We start from the raw sequence: 13,923 nt of genomic DNA, 5'->3' as shown, positions 1-13,923 counted from the left end.
CATATGATGTATTGAGGGCATCATATTCAAATCATTGGCAAAGATTCTTTTGTTTCAAGTCGCAGTAGACTTGTTTGGTCTACGACTTCCCTAAATCATTTGTTGGTTACGACACCTTGTGGGGAATACTTTCACAAAATTGAAGCTTCCGCTTGTTTGGTTACTTACTTCATACACGGATTTAATTGATTTTTGGTAATTTTCCCTAAATCCGTCTTGCTTATCAAGATGAAATCGGTCTCAACACAGTTGTGTGTTGAGGCAAAGGTACATAAATTCATTTCATATCACAGTGTACCTCCTAACGATTCTTTTGATTGGTCGAATGCCTTGCGGTACTTATTACTTTCTCACCTTCAATCAAAAACAACGACTCTTTGATGTTCCATATTCAACTGAAAACCCCATGACATTGTGTAAATCAAATCTTCTGGCTTGTTTCAGTGCACTTTCATTTGATTTCCAAAACAGTGAACTTGTTCGGTCACCACTATACTTGAATTATGTCATTACGACACCTCGTGGTGTCATTACAAACTTGTAGCTTGTGCTAATCATGGTCAACCATTTCACACAAAACTGCATATACTTTCGTTTGGCTCGTCATTTAAACATTTCCGATGCAACTACAATGAGACACCACATTCACTTGAATTTCATTTGGCGTACTTTCGCAATTCAAGAATGTCAACTCACTAAACCTTACCATTCATTTATTCGGGAGTTGACAGATCATTTTACTATTACTTTTGAATTGTTGATTTTAAATCCATAAAGCGGATGCTATGGTTTGTGAAAACTCGTTTGCATATCGCGATCGATTGTTTGAGAATCATATTAGTCAAAACTCCTCTTTTATGAAACCCCCTGTTAGCTGGATTACACTAGACTATACGTCCACTACGTCTTGTACCTTTGACATCAAAGGCCAAAAGTACATACCTTTTTAACCATAGGATTCGGGTTGTCATATATTCTTGGACTCACCTGATGTGAGTAAGGTTTGATTCGGTTTAGTGATTATTTACCTCGGTATTATTCATATACACACGCGTGTGACGTATCCATAAGGAGTTAAGGTAGTACAAATTTCGAGGACGAAATTTTCTTAACAGGGGGAGAATGTGACAACCGTCAAATTTGCATGCATCCGTACATTTAAGTAATATTGATTTATGCTTAATGACTGTGCTTAGTTACAACTGTTAATTTAAACTGCTTGCTAATTTATGTTACAAACATACATGTGCATCACATTACATACTGTCACTCCATTTATTTCATACAGACTCTTAGTGACAAATCTGATGCACAAAGCACAGTTAGCACCGTGAGCGGATAACCAGATACATGCTGACAGATCCAGCATATAGACATACAGTATTTTGAGGCCCAGTATGAGACAGAAATAAAGGATCACACTAGGGTAGTGTGTAGGGAAGTAAAGATCATAAAACTGCGTCACTAGGTGATAGTTATAGTGCCCGGAAGTGCCTAAAATACACTCTAAGTGCAGAATTCTTCACTAAATAACCAAAATTCAGCATTTAACAATGTTAGTAAAGTGCAAAACTTGGCAAAATAGTCCTAGATACTTTCCAAAGTGTTGGGAATTAAATGTGTCACTAAAAATAATATACAGGACACTTTAAAGATTAATTTAGCACTTTAACGGACAACACCCAACCAAACAACCGGACTTTACCCGGAACACAAAAATATTGCCAAACACATTGTTTTCACCTTTCTGAGCTAGTTAGGGTCCCCAAACACCCTAACACACTTTTTAAATAACAACATACAATAATACACTAACTATATCATTAAAACTTAACTAGTTAGTAACTAGAAACATTACAACCCAACCCCATACCCCCCCCCCCTTCGACGGTTGTGTGAGGGTGGGACACCCCCACCATTCTTTATATTATTTTATTTAATCTTGTTGTTGGATAAAGAAGCATTATGTACATTGGTTAAACATGATGTTGGTTTATAAATAAACACAAGAGTTAACCATTTCATTTCACCATCACACAAACAAACAAGCTCTCTTCTTCCTTCCTCCTTCCTTGCTTTCGGCTGCCACCACCATCCACCATACCACCACCATCAAGCTTCCTTTCAAGCAATTTCCATACACTCAAAGGTGCAAGAGGCCCTACAAATAAGCTTAGTGCACTCGGAAGCTCAAGGACCGCTCTAGTTTTCTTTTATCCACCACTTTTACGCTTTGAAACTCCCTTAGCCTTGTGCTAGTAGTTAGTGCCTTAAATCTTCATCTTGTTCTTATTTTTGGTGGTTAATAGTTGAAAGAATGATAAAATATTAAGAAACTCTAAAGAACTTAAACAAGTCTTGAAACATAAAGGATGAAGAATGGATAAAGAAATGAAGTAGTGTTAAGTGATGATAAAATCATGTTGTTCTTGTGTTGTTATGATTATTGAATGTTATTTGTTAGTAAAAATGAGATGATTCATCACATGGACTTGCTAGGTCATGTTTAAAGGCATGAACTAGCAAGATGTGAAGGTTAAAGATGTTGTGGATGATGGAATCATCCACACATGAACTTTGAACTTAAACAAGTAAGTGATTTCTTGGAAAATAAAGTTATAAACTTGTAGATCTACAGATCTATGAGTGGTTTTTCGAAAGAACCAAGTGAAAGGAATAAGTTTTGTTAAAGCTCGGATCTTATATGAACTAAACACATTTTTAGTAAGTAAACAAGTGTATAAACACTTGTGTAAAAAGAAAATTTCACAAAGAAATATTTTAGAAATCATAACTAGAAGTTGTAAATGTTCAAATCCTTTAAAAATGAAGTTTTTTAAGAAACTAATCACATTTCTAAAGGTAACAAGACTCACTAATTATGCTAGTAAGTTACTACTTGCTTTTATAAATTTTTCAAGTTCATAGGTTTATGGTTTACGCTTATTTTTGTCAAGATTGGTGATTAGAGATTGTATATTGTTGGTTGTTAATTGTTTGAATGATTTTACAAAAGAAAATGATATGCTAGTGAGCATGGACGCCTCCATTTACAAAGGAAACTCTGGCAAAAAAATTTTAGAATTTTAACACTTAGAAAATATTTTTCTAACAAGTGTTACAAATATATTTTTCTTTTTTTTAACTTGGTTTTCAAAATAAACTTCGCCATGATTTTATTACAAAAATACTAAGTGCCGAAGGTCGATTTTTGTAAATAAAAATTTGATAAATATATATTTATAGACGCTTGTGTGATTTATTGTATATTTTGTGACTAGTTATATTAGTTTAGGGTAAAATAATAAAACTTACAAAATACCATGGAAATTACAACTCCAAAATAATACCAAAAATTACAAGGAATAAAATATTTAAGTTACACACGTAATATTGAGAAACCAAACAAGAAAACATAACTTATAAAATATTCCGGGATATACCATTACTCTATATTTTTTGTGAATATTTTTTTGGAAATGAAAGAAGTGAAAATATGATTTCGTAAATATTACCAAGTATATCATATTTTTTACAACAAGAAGATATATTATTTTTGGGAGTTAAAAATATATTTTCCTAGTATATTTAGAAGATATATAATTTTTGAGAAAAATATATATTTTCTGGGACAATACATGATTGAACAAAATAATTCATATATATATTTAAGTGAGACTTGAAATATATGGTTTTGGGAATATATTAACATATTTTTATTTGGAACAATACACCAAAATACGACGCCATTACTTGGCAAGATATACAAATACAAATACGAAAATACATGTATGAAATACCCCATCCTTGAGAAGGAAATACGAATACTTGAGAAGTATTAATACAGAAACACTGCATAATCAATTATTCCAAAACTAAATATAATTATTATTATAACTTGGAATAATATCAGAAACGTAACCCGAAAACACAAATACTAAGACAAGGCACGACCCGTTCGTCTAATAGACGTTAGTACACTGTAGGTAGTCGTGTTGGCTGAGGAGACTTGGGTTACACATACCGAAGACGCAATACTGTGAGTTCATGTCCCCCTTTTCTCTTTACTGTTTTCAGTTTTATACTTCGGGGTGAAATACATGCGACAAATATTACAGACATTACTTACATGGTATGATTAGCTTAAGGAGGGTTTATATTACTTAGATCATGTGAGTGGGTAGGTAGAACTTAAGGCCATTAATCCTCGTTGTAGGACCGAGGGTCATGAGTGATAGATCTATTCGGGTGTAGCGAGCCCCACTCCTGAGTCCGCTGAGTGGACCATGAGGTGACTATGAGCCCGACGCTGAAATCTGCTAGGTTTGAGTCTTCCTGCATCACTTCACACATATCATTGGCTTTGCAACCCAATGATGATCTCTTTTTCCTTAATTGTTACATACCAGGGATTTTCATACATACAAACACATTATAAAGGTTTATACATACTCACTTACACATGAACTCGCTCAACTTTTGTTGATTTTTCAACTTACATGTATTTCAGGAAAACTAAGGGATCTGGGAAGTGTCTACATTTGTGTCAAGCTGCGTACTAAATAAAGACGTCATCCAGGGTAGTAGGTTCAGGAGGTGTAACCCTTACCTGGACGGGTTACATGCCACTAAACCATGTTTTTATTCAAGTCTTTTCTTGTGTCGTATGAACACGTTTTAAATTATGTATCTTGTTTTATGAGTCGACATTTTAAAAATGATGTTGTGGTATTATTTCTAAAACTTATTAATGGATGAACATCTCTTGTTTTTATCATATAGCATTGTTATGATTGATTGCTATGGTATTAAGAAGTCACACCAAATAAACTCACGCTTCTGCAAAAGCCAGGGTGTGACATGTCACTATGCCTAGATAACGTGGTAATCAGTAGGTATAGTCACAAGAGACTAAAACCATCATGATTACGCTCACGTTATGAAGTTCAAACGAGCTTCGTGTTGACCATAAACTGGTCAATGCAGAAAGTTTGACTATCACGCTAAAACGCGTAAAAGAATGAAAGAATACTTACAACGGGTCCAAGAATGGAAGTTTTGATCCGAATATTCTCAGGTATGAAGTGAAATCACATCAACTTATAGAACCAATTCAGATCAAATGTGAGTTTAAAGCAAATGGGGGTGGGGTATTTATAGTTTTCGAAGAGCTGTTAAGATCGTTCATTGTAAAACGAGCTTCGATCACAACCATACATGTGCACCCATGGTTTTGTAATACCATGGGCACCTTAAAATGGCCCATAGAATGTTGAAATACCATGTGCAAGTATCTAAAACAGCTGGAACAACTAGTAACAGCTGGGAAAAAGATTTTTGTAGATTTGCTACTAGTACGCGCCCCGCGTAAGAGTCAAGGGGAGGCCTACGCGGGCCGCCTGAGATCCACAGTTCAGCAACAGCTTATATAATTACAGTTTCAGTCCCTACAGTTGATTTAGGCCCATTTTGACTTGTTTAAGGCCCGTTGAGCCAACTTCAAGGCCCTACAATGATGCCTAAACATAGTGGACATGAAGCATGATCAAAAATATGCCGGATGTCGGTTCGTTTGGTCGTACGATCGCGATATTCAGTTAATTACGACGAAACACGAACGAACGAGAAAAACAATCCAAATTACGTGACGAATGGAATTTTATCATGCCAATCACTAAAATAAAATATTTTAATGATTACATAAATTTTTGGATGTCTGGATGTATTCAGAACGTAAGATATGCATGAAAATGCAAACTTATGCACTTTTTGACGCTTTTAGTCCCTGGATGAGCATAAAGTTTATTTTAGCACACCGAACCCCTCAAAACCTATTTCTATGCTATGTAAAGGATATTTAGGGTATGTTTAACTTATGATCATGTTTTGGAATGTCTGTTACAGTACGAATCGGCATACTTTCGCAGTTTGTCGAAATTAGTCCCTGTAAGCGAATAAACTTGATTTTCCTATACCAAAGCCTTCAAAACTTATTTCTAAGTTATGTAAAGGTTATTTAAGGTATGTTAGGCATATGTTGATGTTCCGGAGTGTTTGTCGCGTTAAACTGATTATGTTTACACACTAGTTTGCGTATAACTCTCCAGAAAGCGATATAGAGTTTGAAATTGAACAAAAATCAAAACATGCAAAATGTCAAACATAAACAAACAAATATTGGGATCAAATAACATTATTTTATTGATAACTGAACTGTTTACACTAGTAGTAGGTGGATTCTGAATCCGACTTCTCTGTCTGGCGGTAGTCCTGGTAATTCTTCTGGAAATACATCTGAAAACTGGGATACTACTGGAATATCCTTTAGTTCTTTTCCTTTAGTATTAGTGATTATAGAAATCAAATATACTAATTACCCTTTTCTTATATAACTTGTTGTTTTCATTACAGAGATGAATTTTGTGGATCTAGATGGCTTATCTCCTTTAATTGTGATCTTTTCACCCTTTGGTGAATTTACTTGAATTGACTTTTGATCACATAAAATACTGGCTTTATTGGCTATTAACCAATCCATTCCTAACACAACATCAAATCCTGCCAGATTCGTTGGGTAAAGGTTTGCAATAAACTTTTGATTTAAAAATTCTATTCTTGCTCCCTGCAAGATTTCATAAATCCTAATGGTTTCTCCATTTGCTGTCTCTACTAGACATTCTTGTGAAATTTTAGTTAATGATTGATTTAGAAGTTTGCAAAACGAAGTATTAATAAAACTTTCGTTCGCACCAGAGTTAAATAATACTTTAGCAAAAACATCATTAACTAAAAACGTACCGGCTATCACGTCCGGAATCATCTTGGCTTCATCTGCAGTTAGAACAAATGCTCTAGCATTTTTAGTGTTCTTGTTGTTCGTAGCTGGAGCTAGTTTTGGACAATTTGGCTTGATGTGGCCTTGTTCTTCGCAGTTGTAGCATATCCTGTTGTTAGGTTTCTTCCTGCAGTCTTCTTCCTTGTGTCCAGACATTTTGCAAAAGTTGTAGTAGATGGAGCATCTACCAGAATGCTTCCTTTTGCAATGCTTGCAATAAGGTGCAGAGGTAGAACCTATATTTTTCCCACGGTTGGAATTTCCAGAACGGAATTCCTAGGTAAGCCTTTGAGCTAGGTTCCTCCTTTGGTCTTCTTCTCGTGTACGCACTAACTCATCAGTCAAGGTATTTGCTAGTTCTATAGCTTCCTCTATGGTTTGAGGTCTATCTACCTTGACTACATGCCTAATCTCCCTGATTAATCCCCAGATGTAACGGGAGATTAATACTGGTTCAGGTGATGCAAGGGTTGGCACTATTCTGGCATATTCAAAGAATGTAGTAGTATAACCCTTACTATCTACTCCAGTCGTCGTAAGGTTTAGGAATTTATTTGCTATATGTTCCTTTTCATTGGGAGGGCAGAATTTCCTTTCCACCATATTTTTAAATTCCTCTCATTCCATATTATAAACCCTATCACTTCCCCTAGACTGAAGGATAGTGTTCCACCATTCTAAGGCTGAGTTCTTAAACAGATTGGAAGCAAACATTATCTTATCCTCTTCCGCACACTTGCTTATTTTTAAGACAGCCTCTGTCTTTTCTATCCAGCGAAGAGTTGCAATGGGTCCTTCATTGCCTGAGAATTCTATTGGTTTGAAGGACCAGAATTCTTTGTAAGAACAACCATAAGACATGGTTCTTCTTCTTTTGGGAATGGGCACTTGAAGTACGGGTCCATTGTTCACGCTGTGTTCAGGTTCTGTTGGTCGCTTACTACTATGTTTACTTTTATTATCCGCTTCCTTAACAGTTTGGATAATAAATGGCATTGCATTTATAATTCCTTGTGCCACTATGTGTTGAATGGCACTATTATCCACTTGGTTTCCATTGTTATTGTTGTTTGGATTCTCATTATTCGGGTTATTGTCGTTCTGGTTATTATCATTCTGGTTTTCCAGATTCACTTCGTTGTCTATCTGAATTATAGACATTTACCACGTATTAATATCACAAGATAATATTTAATACAATCAATCACACAACACGCATGTTGATCAAAAACGTCGAGCATTGCGACTTACTCTTTCTTATAATATAATATGCATCTAATACAAACCAACACTGGAAATTAAAATTACAATACAACGGAAATTAAAATTACACTACTAGTAGTAGGCATCCGTATATATTATATTTTTTTCTACATACACACATATTATATTATTATTATTATTATTATTATTATTATTATTATTATTATTACTATTTCCACCATCCCTTCACGGATATGGATTCAACCAGAAATCCATATTGCGCTCGTCGTACTTCCAGACGAGTCGTTCTCCCACCTGTCTCATCCTTTCGCTACTTTCTAAAATTTCCTCACTGAATGTCCTAAGTTCTTGCACATTTTCTGCACTTATTGGGGGTGCAGGTTCTGGGAATGGATTTGGAATCTGAGGCATGGGTTCCTGGTACGGGTAAGGATTTTCTAAAATTCCCCTAATGTACTGATCATTATCGTAGTAGGGATCTAGAGGGTCCAAACCTAGGTAAGCTCCTAGATTCGGCATGGGCATGTCTTCTGGTATTGGGTAACGTTGCACATAGTCCCTATTGTCGTCCCACCACGGGTCGTAATTTGGGTCTAAGGGATTGGGTGCTGGTACCCTAGGTATCTCCTTTGGGTTAAAATCATGCATTTTGACTTGATTTTCTGAGTTGTTTTTTATTTCCATTGGCTGGTTGGGAAATAATGGTAGTGGTTGGTGTGCTATTAGTTGCTCCAGGTTAGGGTCGGCTACTGTGGCTGCTAGGATATGGAAATTGGCTAAACTTCTATTAAGCATATCCTGGGCATGGGCATCAGTTTCTCTTTTAGCGGCTGCTAGGACTCTCTATTGTTGCAACTTTTTCATTCGTTTCCTACGCTCATGTGCTCCCCTACTGAACCATCCTCTCTTTTTAGGAGGGAATGGCTCTTCAGACTGAGCCTTAAACACAAATATTCCTTCTTCATTATCAGCTGAGTACCCTGAGAGTGCAAGTTGTGAAGAGGTGCCTACGCTTCTAGGCGAACCAGACAACTGACGATACGCGTCGGATGGTCCTTGGTCCCTTATACTGTAAACTAACAAATAGTCAAATAACACATAACAATAAAATACAATTATGCACGTAGTTCCGTAATTTAATTTCCTAACACCATAGATAAATTTTGGTGTCAGCAGAACACTTCTGTGGCTGAATCAGTGGCTTAGCTCTGATACCACCTTCTGTCGCAACCCCCGCCCCCTATCTGTCCCGGGAACGGGCGGCTGCAAACAACAATTTCGGTGGTATTGGTGTTTATTAATTTGACAGCGGAAATTACATCAAGACCGTAGTTAGGAAATATTTTATCAGAGTAAAACACCATATTTTATATAAATAAATATATTGGGATAAAACCCAAGTTTTTGTTACAAACTGATTTATGGGAATAAATCCTATTTTATTGAAATAAAACATCTTCTTTTATTTAGGTAACTTTTATAGCCACTTTTTCCAAGCCTTCAGTGCTGTCCAGCTGGCTTCTAGTTGGCTTTCACATTTTGTTACCTGAAACGCGTTTAAAAACATTTTGTCAGTGGAAAATACTGGTGAGTGAATCCCAGTTCAATCAAGAAGAGTTTTATTTATTTGCAGTATTGAGAGTGATTACAATGTTTATATCTACACAATTACTCATTCAGTACTGTCAATCCTGACTTGTGGGTCATATTACACATTGGCTAACTCTTTGTCCAATGGTAACGTGTCTCACATTTTGTATACAAAACCCCAACATACCGGCAGTAATTGAAGACTACAAAGACTCAATCACTGCTAATTATAATTAAAATAAATAAAGGTTTTGTAAAAACAGTTTGTAAAAAGGAGATTACTCACATTGCTGTTTTAGGTTTTCTGTAAGGGTTTCCTGGTGATTATCTATAATTTACACAAATGCACACGTGTTAGTATAATAACCCTTAATATTTACATTAGTAATACCCTCCCCGAGACGACATTCCAACGACTACGTCGGGCAGAACCTCGACAGCCGTTACAGAACCCTGGATCAATCTAGCAGCGTATCTAATACGTAACCGGGGTTATGATACTTACAAAGGAGCAGAACTCCGTTATTTAGGGGGGTATTATACCCGAGAATTATGCCTACTATGTGAAAATTCGAGAGAAAGAAAAGATTGTGAGCGAATTCGACTGAAGGCCCGAGCTCCAAATTTATAGGAGCTGATTTCGGGTTTTACGCGGCCCACGTAAGACGTAGCAAGGGGCTACGCGGCCCGCGAGGGCAGCTAGGGTAGCCCCTAGCTTGTCCGACTCAGCCCTAGCTTCGACACACTGCACGACACGTGGCAGCACCGGGTGTCGCCCCGTCTTGGAGCTGTCGCGACCCGCGTAGGTCAAGGGGGTGGCTTACGCGCCCCGCGAGAGACCACAAAAATTCGCTTATAATTAATTTTTTTAAAAATAAAGGTATTCAGGGCCTGTTTTTGCGTATGGGGTGCATTTTAGGACATATTGGGATATTTTAATATATTTTATGGTGTCGGTCTATTTTAGGGTTGTTATAAAAACACTCCTTTTTTCCAAACTTTGGTTCACACTCTCAGTCTGCGGCTACTGCGGGCAACACGCACATCCAAAGCCCCCACACTAACGAGTAAAATGATGGGGATTTCACTAAGGGTGGGATCTCGCATGCCCATGTAGTGTTGCGCGAACGAATCAGCACACCACCCCAACCGCCCAAAATGCAGGTCCCACCACTTAACTGACTTCGTTACTTCAAGAAGGGGAAACCCCTACCTCTTGGTATATGAAGTCTCAAGCTGTAGTAAACGCAATGTATGCGTAGCTGTGCGCATAAGCGCAAACACCTATGCAACAACAGCTGATCGAGCATCTAGTTCCTCAGACTCTAGATTACAACTCTCCACAACACGGCCATGCACTGTCTCATGTAACAGTCGGGTGCTCAGGTGGAAGCTAGCAGCATCGTTAGAGAGACTGAATATGAGCAGCTTCACAACACACTTACTGGTACAAGAAGACACAATGATACCCAATATGAGCACCTTTGTAGGCGGACTCCAATCCACCAACGTCTAGGACCCCACCGAATCCTTGACGAGTGGGATACGCAAATAGTGGAGTTCGACATTAAATATTGTTAGAACCCATTATTCAGCTATGTAAGTGTTGAAGAAAAATAATGAAGAATCCGATCACATTGATCAAATCTGATGTTGAACAAGTCAAACCAATAGAAGATATGTGACAAAGGACGAATTAAAGAAGGATTGACATCAAGGAAATAATATACATTCATCTACATTGAACGAAGAAGACTGGATCAGAAGTTTCTGATCAAGTTTCTGATCAATCTGATATCATCGTATTCATCCGATCAGAACAGATCATCAAACATCTCACGATCAAATCCATCATAAATCTGACGATGAATCATCAGAAATTAGTTTTGGCCAACTTTACTGTCTTTGTTTACTGTATTATTTAAATTTAAATTCAGTTAAAGTTTATTATTTAAGGAGGTTTGTATTCAAATTATTATATTCGAAATCGTTTACAAAAGTAACTAGCATTTTGCTATTTTCTATACATTTTTCAAAACAAAGTGAGCATCGACAATATGGAGTAGGATCAAATACAAACCACATTTCGTATACAAACTGTAAGAACCATTTAAAAGGTGTTATGTGGCATCCAACCAATTATAGAGAAATTGTAAAATGATAACCTAAATAATATCAATTATCTTGAATTCCTTATAATTATGTTAAAAAGCATTTAATTCTTTATTTGAATCTTCCTTTTGTTTTCAATGTACTGATAAAGAGAAGTGTTGATATCATTTCATATATGTGTTAAAATCAATTATCTTGATTAATTTTCATGTGCTAATATAATTCAAAAGTGGTACTTTTATGTATGTATTGTTTTAGTATGTGCTAATTTAACTTTTTTTTAAATGATAGGATCTGTTCTTAAAATATGATTTGTAACAGAACCAACCCCTCGACAATATAGCGAATGCCGATTGCCTAAGAGCATTCACATCCAATCCATCAAATTATACATACATTCCACTAAAAAACAACACCTATATCAATATACTAGCCTATATCCCGTGTGACACACGGGTTAAAAATATAATTAATAACCTATTATTTAATATGATGTTTTATATTTTAACAATCAAAGTAACATCTAAGAGCATTCACATTGATGCCTTCATCTTCATCTATATAATTGAATAAAAAAACTCATTTTTCTCTAAATTATGTTTAGTTTTCTAAAACCCCTCACATCCATCTCTCTATCTATATCTTTATCCTACTCACAAACACTAATTTTATTATTTATTTATCTTTCATACACACTCACAACAAAAATATAGTGGATGGATATGAGCCTCTAAATATACAGGTTTACTTTAACATCTATAAAAAATTCTCTATTATAGAGATATCAATGTAGTGGTTTTTTTGTTGTTTTCTCTATTTCTTCCTCTAAATTATATAGAATTTATTAATAAAGAGGCTTCAATGTGAATGCTCTAACCAAGTAATTTAAAATAATAATGTTTTGACACATTTTAATTCAATATAATTTCCCTCTTTCGTACACAGGTTAGATAAATATATTAATAAAGCATATAATATTATAAAATGAACATCAACAATATACGAAAAAAAAAATTGTTGACTATGATATAGTTAATTTAAAACTTCCCACATAAGTAGAACTTTTTGTTTACATATAATTTCCGACCTTATACATTATGAATAAATTATAATATCCTTTCATAACTAAAGAGGTAAAAAAATGACATTAAATCAAATATAAGTTCGAGTTCACAAATGTTACCTATGATTAATTGTCGTTTGAATCCTTCTATATTTAGATTATCTAAATTATTATTAGCATATTTAACAAATTAAAAATTGAAATGTATAAGAGGTCTTTAAACTTAAATTGATGGAAAGTAATTATTTTGATATACCACAATTATAAATAAATAAATATGTATATATGAGTAAATTAAGTTATATATATAAAAATACATAACTTATACAATGTTAATATATGTTGTAAAAAATAAAAGCAGAAATGTAACAAAACATTAATGACATAAAATATAATGTTGTAAAAAATAAAAACAGAAATGTAACAAAACATTAATACATTAAAAACCAAAACATAATAGTTGCTTTGGAATATTGTTTTAAACCATTCAGTACAACAAAAGGAAATTAAACTTCTTAAACATAAAAGCTGGAATGATCCCAAGCTTTTGAAGTAGTTCTTAAACGATAAACATAAGTTAAAACACAATAAAATAACATAGGAAAACAACACTTAGAACATAAAGACTGTAAAGTCTTCATTTTTCAATGAACCTGTTGTTCAAAGAAGCGGACTTTTCCACCTACAATGTTTTTCAGAAATTGAGTATGTCAAATATGTTTCAATAGTAAATGAACCGGTAATTAAGTACTGAATCTTAATATTACCTCAATGTTGTTTGCTTTCTTCTCAAGCTCAAATATGATATCCTCATCATCAGTCAATTTAGAAACACCAAAAAACCAAAAGTTGTTTTCAATGTTGAACTCACTTATATCAATCTTAAATGCAAATTTTTTCCCCAAAAGAGCTTCAAACTCGTCAGGATAGAGACCCTTATCACCACCTTGTAGTATATATACAAATATATTATTGACATATTAGATGGGACAAAAATAAGAATGTGCAAAATTAATAAATACAAACTTACAGCAACATGTTTCTCAATTAAGTTAGCTGCAGTTGTTTTTAGAATTCGGCAAGCATCTCTGTCAAACAA

The sequence above is a fragment of the Helianthus annuus genome, chromosome 14, assembly GCF_002127325.2.
Source record: "Helianthus annuus cultivar XRQ/B chromosome 14, HanXRQr2.0-SUNRISE, whole genome shotgun sequence".
Classification (NCBI taxonomy): Eukaryota; Viridiplantae; Streptophyta; class Magnoliopsida; order Asterales; family Asteraceae; genus Helianthus; species Helianthus annuus.
This window is presented reverse-complemented; position numbering follows the sequence as displayed.